This window comes from Catharus ustulatus, chromosome 1 (genome assembly GCF_009819885.2).
Source record: "Catharus ustulatus isolate bCatUst1 chromosome 1, bCatUst1.pri.v2, whole genome shotgun sequence".
In the NCBI taxonomy this organism is placed as follows: Eukaryota; Metazoa; Chordata; class Aves; order Passeriformes; family Turdidae; genus Catharus; species Catharus ustulatus.
The window spans coordinates 128,882,705-128,904,646 of record NC_046221.1 but is presented as its reverse complement, the minus strand read 5'-3'; the positions used below and the strand labels follow the sequence as shown (position 1 = coordinate 128,904,646).

The 21,942-nt window shown below is 42.2% G+C and overlaps 1 protein-coding gene across 1 annotated transcript in view; it reads right to left on the bottom strand.

Annotated features, from left to right (window-relative positions):
• The window catches only part of HNF4G (hepatocyte nuclear factor 4 gamma), a 58,959-nt gene extending 54,405 nt beyond the window's left edge, over positions 1–4,554 (bottom strand). Inside the window, exon 1 of the mRNA XM_033068988.1 lies at positions 4,497–4,554. The gene's annotated coding sequence lies outside the window, so the exon portion shown is untranslated. The remainder of the gene's footprint in view (positions 1–4,496) is intronic.
• Positions 4,555–21,942: the final 17,388 nt, after the last annotated feature.

The following is a 21,942-nucleotide window of genomic DNA, read 5'->3' as shown; positions in this document are numbered from 1 at the left end:
CCTCATAGGACCACTCCATGCCTACCAAACAGTCCAGCAGAAAAGATTGTTTTCAACTTGTTTAGCAGTTGGGAGTAGGCAGTAGTAAGCAGTTGAAGTATTTAATAATTTGGTGCACAAAATCCTATCCATTTCCGAAATCATAATTTTATCCTTGTAACTGCAACAGCAGGTACAAGCCAACACCTGGTTAGGGACCAAGAGAGGACAAGGATTGAGTATTAATGTGCAATCACAGTATGGTCACCATCTCACCGTCTCTTTTCTGTCTACTGTCTCTGAGTAGTGCCCAGACCTTTACTGAGGCAGTTTTGTCATCTACCATAATGTCTGGTATTGCCTTGCAGTTAGTGAAAATATGCCTATTTAACAAAGAAAAAGGGAAATTCAATCACCATGACTCTGCCAGCGAGACCTATTTTGGTTAGCAAGTAACTGGTGACATTGCTACTGTCTCCACCGAGTTCAACCCAGGCTGGTGTAGCCTAGCAATCTCAGACAAAAATTACCCTCAGAAAGAGGATCCTGATTGCAAGATTTCCACAGATGCACCATCAATTGCAAGCTGAGATGTATTTGTCATTTCATGGAGTCTCTGTCCCCCTCTCCCACCTGAGCCGAATTCTTTTATTTAGGCAAAAACAGATGCACACCAAGAAATAATTTTCTCTCAGAGAGCTAAATATAAATAAAAACCCCAGAAGTCTACAGACAAAGTACATGTTAGAAATAGACAGTGGAATCAGTGCTGTTTGTATAGGTCTATTGCAGTTGGATTCCCAGATAAACAGGAGGCAAGGAAAATTCTCACAGTACCTTGTATACTGCTGACTGTAATGTATGTCCTTGTTGCCTGGATACCTCTAGTGAATTACCGAGCAAGGGTGCGAGTTTTTTTCCTTGATCAGTATTAAATAAAAAAAAATCCCAACCTCCTGCTCTATAAGAGGCAGAAGATGCACATGGAAGCTTCCCTCGCCTGTGCCAGCCGAATGCCAGAAAGAGACAAATCGAGCCTTGAGAATTTTAAATCTTGTGGGTTGCCGTGCCACGTTATGAGCTAGATCTCATACAATTCATCACCCAAGTTGCAGAAAAATAGTTCAAGAACTCAAAATAATGAATTCTGTCATTTCCAATAGAAGTGTGAAGGGAGAATTATGAATGAACCTTTTAAAAACACGTATGTGGAGGGAGATTGCCCTTCTACAAAATGAAAGCAGCAGGCTTCTATTTAAATGGCCCAATCCTGAAAGCGAGACCTTTCATTTTCAATTAACTTAAATTGACAATTGAGAAAGGTTTGAAAATGTTGTTGGAGCCTTTCAGTTTGATAGATCTCAGTTCTGACATTACACACACCATTCTGACCTGATTTTTTAGGGTGTGCTGTTTTAAAATTGAGAATTTGAAATGAAAAATATTTGATTCAATCAAAGCTGTTGCAAGACATTCAAACATCTTAATCTGTTAGAAATGCATTTTCCTTATTTTCTCATCATGATATGTATATAATGCATCATTCATTAAGATACATTAAAACCTAAGAGCCATGCTTTCCCTCAATCTTATATTCTTTTATGTTGCATCAATACTTTCACTGAAAAATTTAATTTTATTATAGAATATACTACCATGTACAACAGGTAACTACTTACTAGACAAATAAAACCTCAAATAAAACCCAGTATGACATACCTCCTGTCCCCCTAACACAACACAGTCACACTGATTTTCAGGTTTAATATTAATTCTCAAACACAGAAATGGAGAACTTCTGAAGAGCTAAACAACTTCATTAAATGAAAAAAAAATTAAAAAGCTGAAACGAATAAATCAGAGAATATTCCAAAGCTCAAAAGCAAGAGATCGGTCTTTGAAACCACTGAGAAGTGAGGCAGAGATCCCCGAACTGAAATAGTCCATTTATCAATTAAGACATGGAGTACATTGCCTCTACTATTCAGCAGATGTAAAAGCACAATCTGCTCAGTTCAGAACATCCTTGTACCAATGATGCAGTCTCAAATCAGTCATGAATTATTGTTTGTTATAATACACTAAATTCCCAAATGAACCAAAAACAAACAAAAAGCTGATGTTTTTTCCATCATATGGGTTGCCATACTGCTAGTTTTGAATCGCATTTTTTTCAGGAAGTGTTTTTTAGTTATTGACCTGCCAAGAATTAAATTGTTTAAAGGATTGTTTTCTTTCTCATAACCAGTAGTAATTGATGTACATGATGCAGATCTGCAGATAACACTAGATAACATTCTAGACCCCATTTTTCCATCACAGGCTTAACAGACGGGCAGTCTCTTGTAGTATGGAGTCCATATGCCCATGACATAAGGTCTGCCATGAAGTTTGAAACTGAAGCCATGTTGAACTTAAGGAATGAGTTATGTTCTTGTACTACTGTAGGTTTTGGGAAACTCAGCAGAATCAAACAGGATTTGATTCAGAAATTCAAACTTGGGCAGACAGTACTGGGCCATTGTCTTGAGTGAAGGGAGAAGCAATGCTGTGCTTATACAAGGACACTTCTGTTAGGGAATTGGCTTAGCAATACTTTAATTCTGTGCACAAATTAGAAGTAAATACCACTTGACTATCCAAGGAACTGGCCCTTATAGCTAGGCCACAAAAAAACCATTTTCCTCATTGTACCTCCACGGTAGGAGGCAGGATGGAGGGCAACAGTAGCTCCATGCCACCTGAAGCTTTTCCCAATATGCTGCCTAGGAGTACTTACGATAGCCATCTTGGAAATGCAGTCTGGACCTCTGCATTGCTCTAGTTTTAAACTTCTGCTACTATGTACTAAAATTTTTGGAAGAGATATTCCTCTTGTTATATGAGGCAAGTTGCAGAGAAACTTTCGCTTTTTGTTAAGGAAACACAAGTTTGTTTTCCAGGAAAAGAGTCCAAGTGTGTGAGTTGCAAAAATCAAAGGTAACACAATGAACAAGATAACAGCATCCTGATCCTATCCTACACCTGTTTGTCTGGGGGTTTTTTAATACATATATGAAGCGAGATTTAGGTAGCCTAAATCTAAATTTAGGTGTCTTTCGGTAGGAGAGAGGAGTACAGGACACAGAGTACTGCACAATGAAAATAGTACTTTCAAAATTCTTTTTTACTCTGAATATTTCAGAAGCTGAAGGTTAATGAGAAGTGTGAACTGAACTACCATTAAGCATTTTGTCCCCTTTCCCCTTACCATATGACAATGAAAAAGAAAGAGGAAAACAAATGACAAAAATACTGTTCACCATATTTGAAAAACACCTGCATATATATAAATGTTTAATATTATTCCTACATAAGATATAAGAACTTCTTAAGGAATATGGGAAATTACATAGCACTTTATAGTTTTCTTCAGCACACAAGAGATTTGGGGTTTGAAAGCTGTGTAGCATAGTAACTAGCTCGGTTTTCATGAACTCAGCATCAATTAACAGAGATGCTATGTTAAATTACTCCACTTTCTTTGTAATATGGATGAGAAATCACAGTAAATCAAAGCATGTGCTGCACTTTATAAGGCCTACACAAAGGAAGGCCCAATTTAACACAGCCATAGTATACTATGGAATAGGATTCACTGTTAAAAATGTGTGAAGTCATTTTATGATACTGATACCATTGCAGTCTGCTATCTAGTTTCCAAAACGCTTGACTGTATTGCCCATTTCAGGGTACAGGAACAGATGTTCAACTCACAAGTGTAACATCTGAAAGTTGGTTTTCATCAAAGATGCCCTGTAAACAGTGCACCTGCAGCACCGTAAAAGCTGGGTCCACCTGCAAAACTCGCCCTTGGATTGCTTTGCTTGTTTCACTTTGAATTTTTGTCTTTGAATTATTTTCCCTCCTAAGTATTTTGGGATTCTCCAACAAGGCATCCAGCACTGGCCAAGTGCTACTACTAGCACATATCTACATGCTCTACAATAACAATTCATCTGTTGCACAGGTGACCGTGAGGGCGGGAGCGGAGAAATCAATAAGGGAGGCAAAACCAAAAAAGCCTTTAGAAAATGTTCCTAAACCCGGTGCAAAGCCGTGACTTGGGCTGCTGAGGAGCCGCAAATGCCAGCACAGCGCCAGGCAGCCGTGCGGCCGGGACGCGCACACACGGACACACGGCCGCGCACACACGGACACACGGCCGCGCAAACACGGACACGCACACACGGACACGCACTCCCAGGGACACGCACACACACCCCGCCCCGCTGCACCCAGTGCGGCGCCTTTCCCCGCAACGCCCCTGGAGCCGATAACTGGGACACGTGACCAGGCGACTTAGGGAAAAAAAAATTTAAATAATTGTAATAATTAAAAAAGAATAACACAGAATCCCCCCCAAACCGGCTGCTGTCCGTTTGGCCAGCAGCTGTGCCGCCGGGCACGTCGGCCCTCCGGCGCGGCGGGCGGCGCGGGGCTGTGTCATGGGCGGCCGCCGGCCCCCGGGAACTTACCGGCGGGGCCGCCCCGTCCCTCGGCCTCCGACGGCGCGGTCGCAGCTCAGGCCGGCGGCATCCCCCGGGCCTCCTGCCTCCCCCGCACCCCCCGGCTCCCCGCGGACGTCCCGGCGCTGGGCTGCGCGACTTGTTTGGTGCGGTGACACCGTCCTCACCACATGCTGAAGCGAGAAAAGAGGAGAAAGGAGGAGGAGAGAGAGTATGTGTGAGAGTGAATTAACTTTGCTCAATGGCGACAGGGCAGCAGCCTCAGTCCCAACATCAGATCGATTTACTAAACAAACTAAACGTGGGTGGGGACGTTAAACAGTAACCAGCAGCCTCAATGAAAACTGAAAGCTGCAGCCGCCGTCGCCAGCCACTGGCCTGCGCAGCCCGCGCCCCGCCGGCGGGCGGGCCCGCCGCTCCCCTCAGGGCCCGGGCGCGGCCGGCGGGAGCCGCGGCGCTGTGACGGGCCTTGGGCCCCAGCCACGGTGCCCTCGGCCGGCTCCGCGGCAGCGCCCCCGGCCGCCAGGTCGGGAAGCGGCCAGTGCCCCGCTCACGCGGCTGTACCCCGCCAGTCACCCTTGCCTCTGTGACGAGGGCGGGGAAATGTCCCCTGGGCCGCCCTGCTCTGCCCCGGTCGGCGAGCCCAGCGCTCCGCAGGGCCCGAGCGAACCGACCCGTGGCCGCGGGGCCGTCCCGCCGCACCCGCCCGCGGCCCTCAGCTCCCCGCCGTGCTGGGTAGCCACACATTTGCGGGTACCCCGACCTCTAATGTTCCCGTCCCCGTGTCGCTCTCTTGTCTCCCCAGAAGCTGTCACGGGAGGAAAGAAGCCCCCTCTTTTTATCTCGGTGCTTGGCTATGTAAAGAAATTGGATCAAACACGGGGATCCACTGCAAACTTTGGGTTCCCTGCGCTAGGGACGCTTCGCCGGCCTCTTAGAGCTGGGAAGGTCGTGACACGAGGAAGTGTTTATAAAATAATAATTGCCTTTTTTTCAGACATTGAACATTCACAGACTCGAAACAATAATTAACGCCTTGCTTATGATACTACCCGCTCACACCCACAGAGGCATCAGGAAGAAGGGAAATAATTCAAGGAAGGATGGTGTCTTGTCATCCGGGGGGGCCTCCTCGGTCGCATGAAGGGTGGATATTTGGCACAGGTTCCCATGTAAGAATGACAAAAACTCCCCATAAGAAGGGGCTGCCTCGTCGTGGGTGCGCGAACACGCCTGACATCCGTACCCGCACACCCGTGTCAGTGATTTAACGACGCTCTCACGGGAGAGGGACTGCACGGGCTCTACACAGGAAGGAGGTTGGAAAAAAAATATGAAAAATGTTCTCTTCCTCCAGTCTCTGAAAGCGGCCGGTGATTGATTGGTTTCCCCAGCGAGCAGATCAGCGGGTTTCCTCTACTTTCTTACCGTCGGTACCTTGCCATGCTGTTGGATCTCGTTAAGATGGCCAATTCCTCATTTCCAGAATTTGCCCGTGAAAACTCTGGATCCAGTTTCTAAGGGCTTTCGATTGTCCCTTGAAGGGAACAAAGAGAATTTTGCTTGACAATTCCCCCCTATTACAAAACATTAATAATCACTGGAAATAATTGTCCAGATAGCCGCAAGGAAGGTGTAAATACATCCGAAGCCCTCCGGTGTTATTTCAAAGGCGGTTTTTAAAAGGCCAATAAAAGTGGCCGAGGAAGACTTGTTTCTGAGGAGTTCTTGCCCATCTCCTGCCGCAGATAAAATACTGCAGGCAAGGGCAGCCCTGACAGTGAAATAAACGTTACTGCTGCTGGCTTCGGCGCGCCTCGGAGCAATCCGCAGGCACAAATAGCCGGCTTAAAAAGTGACTGTCACTTACGTGAGGGTTGTTTTTTACCTCTCTTCAGAGAATCTCGGGCATATGCCGTGGGCTAATAACCAGTTTTCTTACATGAATAAAGAGGATGTGTCGGAGTTTCTTTGCTGTCTTAATTAGAAAAAGTTAACACGCTAAAGCCATGTGGTCATCTGAGGCAACTGTATTCCTACACTTACATCCAGATGCGGGTAGATTTGATATGGGGGTGAGGGGGTGGAGGAGGGTGTCAAGGCGTTTTGATTCCATTCCCTTCAGCGTATACAAACGTTATTATTTTCTTTCTGCGGGAAAGGTACCGCTTTGTACCAAAAGCAAATAGCTTGCAGAAGAGTAAATGGAATTTCTTTCCTGTGAGGGGAATATTCGCAGGTATTTCTCATCACATAAGGCCACATTTGATTTAACCTTAATGTAACTAGTGGTTTTCATTTTGACTTCAGTGTTTCCTTAAATGTTTTTTATGAAGTGGTTGTCTCTTATAGTTGCCAGCATTTTGGAGGAAAGTGGGGTGCGGCACAGAGTCTCTTGGTGGTCACCTCGCCGCCAGTGCTGTCCCTGAAGCAGCATTTTCAAGTGTCACGTCCACGGTGAAATCCTGCGACTGCCCTAAGAGCCGTGGTAGCTGTAAACTGCCCCAACGCCCATGGCCGGGAGCCCTTCCCGCTTCCCTCTAGAGTGGGGGCTCCCGTCACCTCCAGTCCTCCCGCCCTCTGTTGAGGATGGAGCACCAGGACACTCGGGCAGCGGCCAGATCCCTCTGCCTCGGATCTCCGAAAGCACCAGCTGGGCCATCGGAGGCAGGAGATGCCCCTTTTGCTCTCCGCATTTCTCCCTAACTACACCCCAGGGAGCAGGGCTGGGAGATGGTGCCGAGGGGAGAAAACCCACGAAGCCTTTTACAGCGGATATAACGAATATTTCCAGGCGTTGACCTCAAGGGAAAAGTCCCAGACAGTATGATCCCTGTGCCATTTAGAAGAAGCCCCTCTAATCACTTGGCTGCCTCTGGCTGTGTCCGCAGACACCTGCTGGGCGGCTGCCCGCCGGGCTGCGGCCGCCGGCTTAGCCCTCTCGTTCCAGCGGGGCCAGCCCGGGCCGGGCGAGCAGCCCGGCACGCTCCCGCAGGGCAACATCTGCGAGGGTCTGCCCTTCCCGACCTGCTCCCAGCAGGGTTTGTCAACCCCTCGCCAGGCAGTTTATTCGGGGAGAACACAAGGGGATCTGGCGAAGCTGCCTCTGCGGGCGGCGGGGCAGGGGCTGGGGTCGGGAACGGGCGGCCGCCCATCGCGGCAACCCGCCCGGTCTCCTCTCGCTTCGTTCCGGTATCATTAACCTGCGGGTGAAGCAACTGTTTGTGTGCCCTCTCTCCCTCCCCTGGGCTGCTTTTTTCCCTGTTACTGATCCATCCTTCGTAAATCATTTATGGGGAACTAGGCACTTCTCTCCTCGCAGGAGCTTCCCTTGAAAAACTTTCCCATCTTAAGGCAAGCGCCTTTCCTTTGTTATCACGAATAATTGATAAAGGACCCCAACGTGCCTTCAAAAACCATCTAAACGGCTGCCGGGAACTACAGTCACTTGAGGTCACGGGGTTCTTCTGCCTTTAAAAGTGCAATACAGGAAACGATCAGGACCAAACCGGTTTAAAGACACAGATAGTTTTATGTGGTTACCTGAAACCATAAATGGGAAACGCGGTCTAATTTTACAGGTTCTGGTATCGAGCGTTCAAGCTGACTTCTGCAGAGCCCTTTCCCCCTCCCTCTGATCAGAGAGCACCTGGCAGTCTGTACTAACTAGGTTTCTGCGTTTGGTGGCTTCGAAAAACAGTGAAAGTGTATTGTTCAAAAGAAAAAGAAAAGCCGTAAACCCCTTAAAACTCTGAGTCGTCAGATTACGCCGGCACCACGCGGCTGTGAACCGATTTCAAGGGCTGCATTAGAGACTGGTTTCTTTAGAGTTTCCCTGGCTAAACTATTAATTGCTAGGATTTCATGAAAGATTTGCAGACTTTACAATCATTTATGATTCGTGCAATAAAAACTCGGAGATATGGGCAAACTGTTTCAAGGTGTAATGCAAAGATGTATTAGGTGCCCTTGGCAACTATCTGTGGGTGCTGTTTGTGTTCTCCGAACACGCCCTTCGCTGCAATGAACATTTCTGCAAACCGCGGGTTGGGTTGTTCATTTCCAGAGCTCTGGAGGTTCACACAAAAGAACTATAGATTTCAGGCAGGGGAATCGAATGCTTGGAAACTCATTCTAGTCCCCCGAAGAGTTCAAATGCAAGTGAGATAATTACCCTTGACGAAAAGTAAACTTCGAGGGAAAATATATGCCTTTCCCCCTCGTAAATTAAAAGCCCGCCAGAGAGTAGGTCTGAGTGTTCAGCGCCGCAGTGCTCTCCTGACCCCCATCCAGGCGGAGATCACATTATTGTCCGCCACAGCAGAAGGCGGAGAGGAACCCCTCGAATCCCAAGAAAGACACCTCAAAGGGTATCGCCAGCCCTCCGACGATATCCTATTTAGGAGCCTCACAAGCGAGCACCCCAGGCATTTTAAAGATTATCCCCCTAAAGATCTTTGAAGATTATGCTAATGACTGCAGATTACACGAGTTTACTGCCAGAGCGGCCGAACAAAACCCGCCTCGTGGCGGCTGCCCGCGGTCATTTTCTGCCTCTCTTTTAAGATGATTTGCGCCTCCTTCCCTCGGCCGTTCCCCTCATTAGCAGCGGAGGGAGGCGGGGGGCGCGGGGGTTCCCGCTGCCCCGCTCTGTCTGACGGAGCGGGGGGGCTGCGGCGGCGGGGTGTGCCGGGCCGGGCCGAGCCGAGCCGGGCAGGGCAGGGCAGCGCCGCAGGTACGGGAGAGCCGTGCGAGACCCAGCCGTGCCACCTAGCGGCGCCGGGTCGCGCTGCCCGCCGCCCGGCACCTGCTGCCCGCCGCCCGCCGATACCGCCCCCGCGGCGGGAGCACGGGAGCAGCTCCCAGCCGCAGCCTAAGAGTCAGAAAGTGGGCAAAATCCTGCCAGCTTGTGCCAGATGCCGCACGCGAGGCGTCCCACGTACCACAGGGAGCATGATGGGCAGCCGAAAGGTTTGGCGCTGCCTGAATTCTTCATTACCCCCCGATCCCACTCCACCCCCCATCTTGACCCTTTCACGCCACAGAGAGATGGCTAAGTAATAGTGTGATACCCAGGATCTCCTTCCAGTTTGCTCCACCTGACTTATGTCGGGGGTTCTAGCATTTCTTTCCTCAGAAAAAGCACGTCCTCTGGTTCTGTAAATAGAGGGTGTGGAGCACATCATCATCTTGGACGATGTCATTAACATACCTATAGTGAATGTGTGAGAGCATGAATCATGTTCACCATGTTTGTTTTTCTGATTAAAAATCCTGCCAGGCTAAAGCAGAAGTGAGGGCTCGGAAGTACAAATGATCCACTGATGAAATGAGAACACATATAACCAAAATTATTCCCCAGCTGAAGACAGCAGCTGCATATTTGGCGATATAGTTTTGGTCCTGTTACTAACCCCAAAACGTACTTGTAGTATACCCTACCCAAATTAGGATTAGTTTCCTTTCCTCCCAAAATACAGCCGAGAAATGCATACATGGACAAAAGATGAAAGGAAAAACATTTCATAGTTATTTTAAGTACTTCAACATGTCATCTGTAAAAGCACTGGTCATAGCAGATCAGCTGTCTAAGGATTTGTTGCTTGGCCTGTGCATGTGAAGTGTGTTGTTCTGTGATTATTTGATGCCTATCTTGTGATTTAGAATATACCTCATACTTATTTACAAAAACGATCAAAAAGATTTATATGTATGGCAATTTTAGCATGGATTATATGTCTGCTAGTCTACATGGTCTGTGCAATATGGGCTACTCTGAAATGATCCTAACTCAAGCGGAGACTTCTCCCTCTATGAGTATGCAGTGGTTGCATTAGACTGCCTGCCTAATGATTCAGGGAAACACCTTGGAAACTGTAGGATAGGTAAGCAGAGAACATTGCTGTTGAAAGAGATTTAAACAGTACTGATATGAGAACACAGCAAAAATGAAACTGGCTGCAAGAGAGATTAACAGGATGAGCATGCATCTGATACATAATTTGTGCACAAAATAGTTCCAACTCGTTGATTCAGTTAGAGGAGATTGAATTCAAAATGTAGGCATGGAAAAAAAAATTATCTTTCACTGATAACTGAGTATAATTCACATTGTGTGTACTGCTAAACAGTGTGTACACATTGATATTGGCAATGTAGACATGGTATGTGAAAATCATCTTCTGGTGGGAGTTGGGAATAATGCAATCTCCATTATATCAACTGATGAAAACTTTTGTTTTCAGTCAGGCTCTGTGGGTAAAAAGCACCCTAGAAGTCTAATGAACCTTTTAATTCCATTTCTGTGTTAATAATGATGGTTAAAACTAAGTGGTCTGTCTGGGATATTTTTATGTTCATAATGACGCAGAGAAGACAAGAAAATTCAATTTTGCCTAGGTCTTAAAGTTTGCCAGATTTTTTATAGCATTCCAGAGTGCATTGTTCTTGACACTGAACTTTAAAAATTGCAGAATAGGTTTGGAACTCATTTGGGTGTTAAATTGTCGTTGTTGAGGTTTTTTTTTTTATTTAACTTTTTCCCCTTTGCAAATCACCACCTTTTAAGTAGAGGCACAGACTCATGGCAATACTCATGGTTTTATTTATTTTTCATAGTATTCCCTCGCATTCTCCTCAATCCATGCAAACCACAGTGATTCATCTTCATCTGAAAAGGCTGCTTTAGGAAAATCTGGCTAACTCCTTCTCAATGATTTCAGTTGAACTGGTTGCACTTTAAGCAATTCAGCACTGTTGGCTCAGAAATACATGGTCAGGTTGTTAGTGCAGAAGAAGGCCCAAGTCTTGGCCATAGGAGCTGAGGCTGAAGGGCTGGAGCCAGGTGAGTGCTGAAGAACCTGGCCAGTCCCACCTTTGCTCCAAAAACTACTTCTTGGATTACCCACCAGCTAGCTTAAGGCTGCCAGTTCCTCACATCTGCTGCCAACTGTGTCAAAATTACATTAGCTTGTTTCCTGTTGGATGATGCTAACAGTACTGGGCATGCAAGTTATGATAGGAGATCTGAGCAGGAGGTATAATGTTCAAAACACAGATCAAAGGAGGGCTGGCAGCTTGCAGCAAAAGGCTGTATTCTGGGTGAGCTGGAGATGTTGAAGGTATAAAAGAATTGGATGATCTTTAAAGTTCATTCCTACCCAAACCATTTTATAACTTTAGTCATCCCTGAGGGCAAGACTGTCTATCTTTAAGTTCTGAAGTTATCAAATCCAGAAGGGGCAGGCCCTTTTATATGTACCTCAGCCTTGCATGTGGTCATAGAACTACCAAAACTATGAAGAATCCAGGGAAAGCAGTGATTCATGTATATTCCTCATACTCTGTACAGATCTCAGCAACATTCAACATACATGATCAAACGCTTCTGTGTTCAGATTTATGTTAATAATATGAGCCTATTTTTATTTCTAAGGTAATAAAAATGGAGGAGAATGGCATTTTGGCATTTCAGTAGTTTTTTTTTTTTTTTTAAGACTGCTGTTTAATGTAGCTAGAGAGTAAAACTCCACATTTTCATTTTCAGAGAGAACCATGTGAAATAATACAGTCTCCCTTAAGTCTAACCTAGAACATCAATGCAGTATGGGCATTCTTACATTCTAGATGGTGAACTTAAATTTGTCATTTATTTAAATATTTTGCATAAAACTAAAAGCTTGATAAAGAAAGTGTAAAAGCAAACCATTTAAGGTTGCAAAGAGACTATATATATATTTATTTACTAAATAATTAGTAAAATTTAGTCACTAACCCCATGAAATATACTGAGGTCACCATAAAAATAACTTCACTCTATAAATTATACCATACTATATTAAATAATACTGTTAATTTTCTCATTCTGATTTATACACAGGCATTTCTTTTCACACAATGGGGAGGATTGATGCATCTTTTTGCTGGCCTGACAGTACAATGTTTTAGTTAAGTGCTCAGATTGTTTTTTCCTAGAAAGTTTGTATATGGTTTGGTAGCATACTAACATGGGTGAATTTGACAGTATCCACCTTTTCTTGAGAAAAGAAACCAAAAAGACCATTGATGTCCAGAAGATGTGTTGGTTAGAAGAAATGAAATGCACCAAACTTGTTACAAAATAGCTGTTTTAAGAGTTATTCACCTGTATCTTTAATACAAAAAAAGTAAACCGAAAGAAGCGTGCTGGGAAAGAGTATTTCGAAAGGAAATTTTCTCCCCAGTGTGGAATACATTGGATGCTCTAGGAAAGAAGTCCTTGGGAAACAGCTGCTTCTCTATTGTCTCTGCAACATCATCACAGAACAGCTGATTTGTCTTTGAGGCATGATCTATATACATATTTATACATTTGTTCAGATGAATTACTTCCTTTGCTTTCTCATTAGACTTACTGTGTGATATTTTGCCAAGTTTCTAGGCTCACTGTGTTCTGTTTACTTATTCATGTACCTAGTGTAATGGGATGTTCCTCATGTTGCAACAAACAGAACTTCTGGAGAGAAGGCCAGACTCACACAGGAAAGGAAAGAGGCTTCAGACTCCCTAAAGATGAAACAGCATACTCCACAGGGTCTAGCACAAAAATTCAGCACTACAAAGCATGCATGGAAGAAGATCCAAGGCATATTTTTTCAGGTGCTTGATATGAACCATATGCACTGGAACCAGGGCTTGTGTTGCATCTGAACTACTGGTGTACACCAGATTAATCTTCTGTTATGGTGCTTGAGCCTCAGGGCTGGAAATGTGTACCATGAAGTGAACTTCAGACTTTCTTCTCTATTGGAAACATCTCTTCCCAATACCATTCATCATGCAGTGTTGTATGAAACAGGGAAGGGGATTCAGAAACATGAAACTTAAATGAGCCCTATGACTGAAGAACGTATTAGATGAAGCTTCTTGAGAAATCTTATTTTCAAAAAATCACTTATCTTGACTTGTAAAGGGACAAAAGTGACCAAAGTGAGTTACTACACTGAACAGGCTGTCAAAAGAAGCTCTTTTAAGGGAAAACAGCTCTTTATATGCTTTAAATTTACTGCTGCTTGTTCAAACAGGTAAATTTACACCAATTAATTCCTATTCATGTTTCATCTTACTTCTGACAGAGTAAAAATGTGTAGCTGAAATACATGTATGAAGCCCTCTTGTGGGCCTAAATTACAAGAGTTGTGCTAATCGCAGAGGCAGAACACCTGTATATGCACATAGCAATTGGAAGAGTAAAGTCTTTCAGTAGATGAATCTCATTTTTTGTGCTTTAATTCAAAATCCCTAATTATATTTTAATACTTCATGGATGGAAACAGAGAGAAATTACATCTTTTCTTTTCTCAGTTTTATTCCTTTGCATGTAACAGTTTTACCAATTTGAATTCCAACTCTCTACAGTAGTTTGTGTCTTGTATTTTGTGAGAGTGTGTAAAATGTAAACTCTATTTTATTTCTCTGTAAATGTCAGGAGAGTATAAATCAATAATAGAGTGGTAACTGTGCAATTAACTCCTGTCACCCCTGTACCTTCACATTAGCATCACTGAGAATGATCTTACCCTTTAAGTGACCTCAGTAAAAGCAATAACATCCTTTTCTGCTAAAGTTAATTTTTTTAAGTGAACTTAAAGCTCCTGAAAGGTGATAGATTGACAATCCTATAAAGTGAAGTTCCTTATTTGGTCATTGACTATGGGTAGTATGTAATTCCACAAATTATCTAGTGTTCCAAACCTTTCCCAGAAGGATAAGAATGGAGTCTGGTACTTCCTCCTTCACCATTTCACTGAGGCATCACAACTTGGATGTCAGTTGTCAGTTTCTGATGCAGCTGATGTCAGTTAGCAAGCAGAATTGGAATTCCAATTCATTTTAATTTACTGTAATTGCTGTTGGCAGAGGGTAGATGGCCACCACAGACACGCAGTTGTAGGTTCTGTATCCTATGCCCTAAGCTGCTTCATTTGCAAAAAGGCACCTGATAGCAGCTTAAAATGCATCAGGAAATCCTTGAAACAACTAAGAAAGTTAGATGCAATGTAATAACCTTCTGTCAAGCTGCTAGAAGTTTAGAAAGCTAAAACTTTATAAGCTTTATGCATTACCGGGGAAAATGAAGAAATTTCAGCAAACAGGAAAGTGCAAGATAATTTAATTACTCTTACAAGTGTATTTTCATGTATTGATTTTACATCATATGATAGTACTAATCAAGTCTGTGTATATTTGCCAGAATTCTGAAAGGTAATGGTGCTCTGAGCCTTGCGATTACAAGGATTTTCACTTGTCCCCTCTGCCACAGATCTCAGTCAAAGAGAGAAATGTCTCTGTGTCTCTCTCTCTCTCTCGTCTAAAAGGAATTTTCCTAAAGTGTTCCAGGCCCAGTCTGAGTGGCACTTTGAGCAGCCTGATCTAGTAGATGCTGTCCATTATCTTTAAGGTCCTTTCCAACTGAAACCAGTCTTTGAAAATATGCAAAAACTTCTCTATTTCAGAGCAATATAGGATACAAACAAATATACAGAGAATATGAACTGTTCTGATACACTACCAATAAATGAGTCAGATAGGAAGCTGAGGTAAGACCATACCAGGATTAACCCTTTGATGGTTAGAGTTTTTCTTTCCTTGAATGTAGGTGCAGTGAAACATCTGAAGAACAGTTGAAATGGCCCCTGTTTCTGATGGATCTGTATTTTCATGTTCACATGGACCATAGCAGATTGCACAAAATAAATTCCCCTTTTGTTCTCCATTAGTCAGTGATGTAGTTGCAACCAGCAATGAGCTTGTCTTCTCACAAGCAAAAAATTTTGCCACGAACATTGTCCTCTAGTTTTATGGGGAAAGTGAGGGGTTTTGTCTCTCATTTCAATCCTTTTGGGGAAAAAAAAAAAAGTGCAACCAAGGGAGTATTTAGCAGGAGCAAGTTTAGGCCCTTGGACTATGTCTACAGTAAGAGATGTGGGTAAGACAGGAGTTAAATGCCCTGCTTCTTTTCCTGTGGTTTTATAGGAAGGAAACCTGAGAGGTTAGGCTGGAATGAGCTGTAGTGCTATGTTTTTTATACCACCCCTTACTAGATAATGAAGTGAGAAGAGCTAGAGGATATGTTGGATATACTCTACATAGTCATAAGGCCTTGTAGTATTCCTATCATAATCAAGTCCTACTATTTTCTTTACAGTGAGCTGTTCGTTGCAGGTCTCTTAAGATTGAGCCTGGTCCTTTGAAATGTGGCAGGGGTCACAAGATTCGGAGCAGGAGATGATGTTGCATGGACTTAGGCATATCTTTCATTAAATGTGTTGAAGGATGTGTTTCCAGCCCTTGAGATAATTTTTAAAAGATTCCCCCTTTGTCTTAATGTAATATTTTCTTATCTGGGATAAGTGCAGTTACCTAGATTGGACAATGCTGTAGTGCCAGGTTACACTGATGGTTTTCCTGTGGAATGCCTGCCTTTAGGACATTTGCTTATGGGGCATCTCTTCTTACATTTAAATCCAACTACTCCCCAGTATGCTATGCCATTAATTGTACACTGGAAAAAAGAGAAGGAGAGCACTGTGACCTGTGTATGTGTAGTAGTTAGTGAGAACCTAGGGAATTATTTAATGAATTAAATCACTTTAGATATTTCTTCTACATTCTTGAATCGCCCACCAGATCCCCTATGCCTGCAGAAATTGCTATAGGGCTCAGGTGGTCCCTCATTAGCTATAATGTCACTTAATTTCTTCCATCTTTATGCTGGAAGTACCTTCAAATAAAGCTTGGCGGCATAATTCTCCATGGCTGTAATTAAAATATGAGGCAGAGGTGGGACAGGAAGCCACATGTGAGTGCAGAAGAGATCCCTGTTGGTGGCAGACATCACGGTGTTTACCCAGTGGCAGCAAGGTAGTGAACTCAGCTGTCACTGTCAGTATTCCCTGCAGGGACAAAGGTAATGTTAATTAAAATTCACTATACACAAAGGGGCCATTCCTAATGAATATGTACTGATGAGATGTTTAGCTATATCTCTTGCATCTTCAGATGCGTTAGAAATACCTTTCATGAAAGATTTCTGTTCCCAGGAAGGGGTGTCAGTTTTTCTGAAGGATTTCAGCCAGTGTCGCTGATTTCTATGTGGAACCACACAGTGACAGGCAGGGCACACTGAAGTAGAAACTGTGAAAGTATTGATAGTATTATTGAAACTATTATATTGATATTATTATTGAAAATATTGTTATTTTTCAAGAGAGATTCAGCTTGAGTTTCTGAGTGGTGTTGTCAGTACTTGGGTGTCTTTTCAGCAGGTCATGGGAGGTGAAAGAGATGGCCTCCAGTGGTCTCATCCAACCACAAACTTTCTATGCGTCTATGATAATGTTGCATTTCTGTGAAGGAAAACTAGTATGGTAAATGTGTATGAGCAGAAATGAGTTAATTTCATATGAAGTGGAATGTTGCCAAAGTCAATAGTAAGATTGCTTTTTCCTTCAAGGGAAAAAAAATTACTTTTGTTTGTGGCGGAATGTGATTTTTTTGCACTGGATCCATTATAGAATGTACAGGCAAACATTAACATACAATTGTAACAATTGTGTATCATAACTCCACCCTGACATGTAATGACAACCATAAGAATCTTCTGTAAATACTTGCTCTGGTTCAGCACCAGGTCATATTGCAGCCGAAGAATCCTATTACATCTGTCTTTATCTTTTTTGCTATGGCTATGAAACTGTCCTCAGAGCAAGACCAGACCCGAGTCTTGCAGAACATTCTTGGACACCACATTCCAGGGTGTGCCTGTTGTGTGTTCACGGCAGAGATCTGCAAGGCTGCTCAGCATAACCCTCCTGCAGAGCAGCCTAGAGTACTCACAGGCTTCAGAGACACTATGCATGTGAGAAGGCAAGAAATCTTCATTTAGCTTTTCCAGTTACTAAAGGGGGCATACAAGAAAGCTGGAGAAGGACTTTTTAAAGGGCCATGAAGTGATAGGACAAGTGGGAATGGCTTTAAAATAAGGGGCAGTAGGTTTAATTTAAATATTTGGAAGAAATTCTTTACTGTACTGGGGTTGGTGAGGCACTGGAAGGGGTTGCCTGGAGAATCTGGTTTAGCAGAAGATGTCCCTGCCCGTGGCAGTGGGGTTGGAACTATGTGGTTTTAAAAGTTCCACCCAACCCATACCATTCTGAGTCTATGAATAGTAATTGGGCATATCACCCTATCAGCTTGTATTATTTACATAACCAAATGGAGTTAGGCACTTGGCTGCTACCAAATTTCAGTGTATTCATGTAGCACCTGAGAGAGGCTGAAAATTCTAGCTGCATGTGCCAGTATTCCTGCTCCACCCTGCTGAGTGTGCTGTAAAAATCTAGACACAAGGATATAACCTAAGCAGTGAAATGAGCTTGTTTATTACGGTTGTCAGTGTTGTAGACAGAATTTTAGGTTTCAGCTGTGCAAAATAACGTGAGGTCTGACTGAAAACATTGTCGCTTAAAGAAGATACCTCTTAAAGAAGGTATGCAAAGTCACTGTCAAATGGGGCGTTCTGATCGCCTGCCTTTCTCACAGTGAGCGCTAGATGGCCATCTGGCCTTTTTCTTCTTGCCGTGTTAGACCTTAATTATGATATAGCCCCTGTGGTGTTCTGAATGACTATAAATAATATCACATTAGGAAATTATTCAGGAAAATTTAGCCCACGTTAGACTGATTGCATTAGGGTCAGAAATACACAATTTTTTATTGTACCTGATAACTACATCCTGTGGTCTAGAAGAGATGTAGTAAAACTAATTTTAAAAAATATCTTTTTACAAAGAAAAGTAAATTCTCTGATAAAAATCCCTATGTGATATTTCAAGGTACATTCTGGTGTAGCATAGAATATTTCCATGAAGTAGGACTGCTGCACAGAATAGGTAAATGTTCACAATCTGTTTAGTGGCAATCCCTAAGTTAAGAGGCATTTCATATCTATCAGACTATAAGATGATCTGAATATTGTGGATAATTTGCATTCACAGAGATTGGGAGTCTTTGAGAAAAAATTCACATTAAACAAAACTGTTCAACATCCTCACACATAACTCTAGGATGAAGTTTGCTTTATCATTTTACAGTGGATATCTTCTTTTTGAACAACTGTAAATTCTTCATATTTGTTTGTAAAACTTGAATAATTGCAAAGGTTTTGATGGAAATAATTATTTTCTCACATTTCTGTAGAACTAGTATAATTTTCTTTCATTGAAAAGGCAATATGGTTCTGAAATTCCTAGTAACAAACAAAAACACTAGTCCTTCTGTTTTCAACAGGGCCTTTGACTTCCACAGGTTGAACAAAGTTTTTACACATTATTTCATTATCCCATGTTTTCACTATCTCTGATAGAAACAGTAGGAATTTTCCATCATATGGTTTTGGTTCCTATTACAGTAAGAGAGAACCTTTATGAAAATGGTAGATTCATTGCCCACTGAAATTAAATGCAGAAATGATAAAAAAAAATCCCTTATATATAGTTTGGAAATACCCAATAAGTTATAAAATAACATCTATCTCTAGAATTATGTATTGAACTTCACTTTCTCTCTTACAATTAGACTTTCCAAAAAAGAACATCACAATATTTATTTTTAGAAAACCTACTGTGGATTCTGGAACAACCTATTGAATGTCTTTGATATTACCTAGATCACTGCACAAACCAGAATTGTTTAATTATGAGAATTATTAAGTTCTCTGAAATTGTGTTTAAAATGTTATCCTTGCTTATGGAGAAGATGTGTACACGTTTTGTGACTTTTTTGGCTGCAAATTAGTTTAGATAGACTTTTATTGGCAAAGTAACATAAATTCTGGCATTACTATGTGGGATTAAATATTCATTTCTTATTTAGGATACTACAGGATACCTATATGAAATACTGTCAAGATGTGAGATCTTTATGTTCTGCCCAAGGATTTGAGACACATATTCTAAACAGTTTTCTGGATTTTAGGTAGATGGCTTGACCTTCGTTTATGTTAGCCTTGAGTGGTAGATCTTTATTGGCCATAAATTTCTGGCACTCTTATAGTGCAGCTGCTTCATGTTTAATATTTGGATGGCAGAATGCTCAATAGTATTGAAAGCCAAGGAATTGGATTTGAGTTTAATGCACTGCTTATTACTCTCAAAGAGCTATTTATTTCAGAGGGGATCAACTATGTATGAGGGCTCTTATATCAAACAGATGAGCAGCTCTTGCTGTAGATAGGACAAATCCTTCTTTTAAAATCTTCAGGGCATATACAATGCTAGCCCAGGTAGTTCCCATTACCTTCTAATGGGTAGGTCTGGACTCTTGTATTTGGCTTGTTCTCAAAATGTGTTTGGCAGCTGTGAGTGGCTTTCAGTCAGATTCCAACACATTTCAGCAGGCAACTCTAACCTAGGCCTTTTTCCATGCTGATTCTACTTATAGCAGAAGGGTGGCCTAGATGGCCTCCTGAAGTACCTCCCAACCTGAATTATTCTCTGATTCAGGAATTTAATTTGTTTTCCTGAAAAACATTTTGAGACTTTTTATGACTTCCTACCAGTTCCTACCTTTTCTAACAATGACTTTCTGCCTGTTCTGGGAAAGAGCTGACGTAATGGTTTCTAGGCACCAGACTCAATAACAATGCAATGTCATTTGCAGACATAAACTTGCAGGAGACTGTAGGTAGATCCTTGGGGAGACAGGTAGTGACTCTTGAACAAATCCTTCATTCAGAAATTTGATTAAGCATACAGATTTTCTACTGTTGGGCACCATAAGTGTAAGAGTTGTATGAAAGTTAAGGATGCTTGATAACATAGAAATAAGTTTAACTGTCAGGCATCCCTCCCTGCAAAATTTGACTATTAAATGTAACTAATGCAAATGTGCTTGAATTTCTTACATTAGCTGTATTCAGTAAAAGTGGGCTATGCTAGAACTTTACGAGAACTCTGTTACTAGATGATCTCTGATTGTTCTCTTAGGGCAACTGTTATCATGACTGGTTACTTGAGAAGGAAGCTCTCTAAAAAGCTATGACAGGCACTGTACTGTCAAAAATAATGACTTCTATAGGGTAGAATTAACTGCCTGCTTGCTTCCAAGATCATAACTTTTCCAACTATATATTCTTTGAATAGTTTACCAGAGAGATGAGTATTGTCAAGAAATTTTCCAGATCCTTCTTTCTCTTTCATAGTTCTTAAGGACCTTTGGAGAGGCACCATCATGTCCAGCAGTCCTCTATAAGGGTAATATCATCAAGTCCTTGTTTTGTCTCCTGTGCTGGAAAGGGGACTGAAAATATAAAGAACGTTTGACAGTTTGACATGTTTTAACAAGTTGTTTATAGACTTGACTTTGACAGGACTTATTTATTGGAACCTTCATGTTCCTGATATTTATAGGATTTGGATTTACTTGCAGTAGCTTCTGATTTTCTTGATTTGCAGAATCAATAGGTGGAAGGTCATGCTGACTTTGCAGAGTTGGTGACCTTTGCAATGTCTTGCTACCATCTTTACCACAAGTTCTTATTTGGCTCAGAGTCCTCTTCCTGGTGATCCAAGGGAAAGAAATGAAGCCTAACACAAGACTTTAGAAGAAAAACAATCAAAATATGTTTTTTGGTGATATTTCTAAAATGTTCTCAATCTGCATTTTACACTAACCTAGTAATAAGACTGTAAACTGACAAAAAATATGGATTTTGGTGCTTTCTAGTAAATTACTGAATTGAGCCTTGTAAACATAGAGCAACACAGAACACAAAATAAAATTATAGAAACTTTGAGGTGCTAACCTAAAACATTCCTTGTTTGACATTAAAATGACCATTTTTGTTTTCTGGAGAAACCTGTGAACATAATTTTTCTTCAGCATGCATGTTGTCTGCTTGTTACGTGTGCATTTTCAAATTGCTGACATTGTGGCAAGAGGGTTTAATAAACTCACAGTGTTGTAGCCACTGATTCCACATGGAATGTATTGCAGGTTTTCCCCTCGTGGAGATCACAGGTTACAAGCACAATCATATTTAATTCTATGAAATGGATTTCTTAGGCAGATTTCCTGAGCTTGTAATTTACCTCTTTCACTATTCATGTAGCACTTGACAGTAGCACTATGTATATGCTCATTCTGAAATGAAAGCTTTCTATCCCAGTTCACTTTTCTGAAACACTAGGAACTCAATGTTTTCATGGTCACTGACACCTCACATTTTCTCTTTTTTCCCCCATGATTTTTAGTATAACACCCTATGTTCCATATTCCACTTAAGGATGCATTGTGACATTTATTATCCTATTTTAGGTGAAAGACTCCAAGAAGGTTCCACTATTATTAATTCTCTATACTATAGACACACAGCTGAAAAAATTGACACACAAAACATGTTACAGGTATTTCTAGT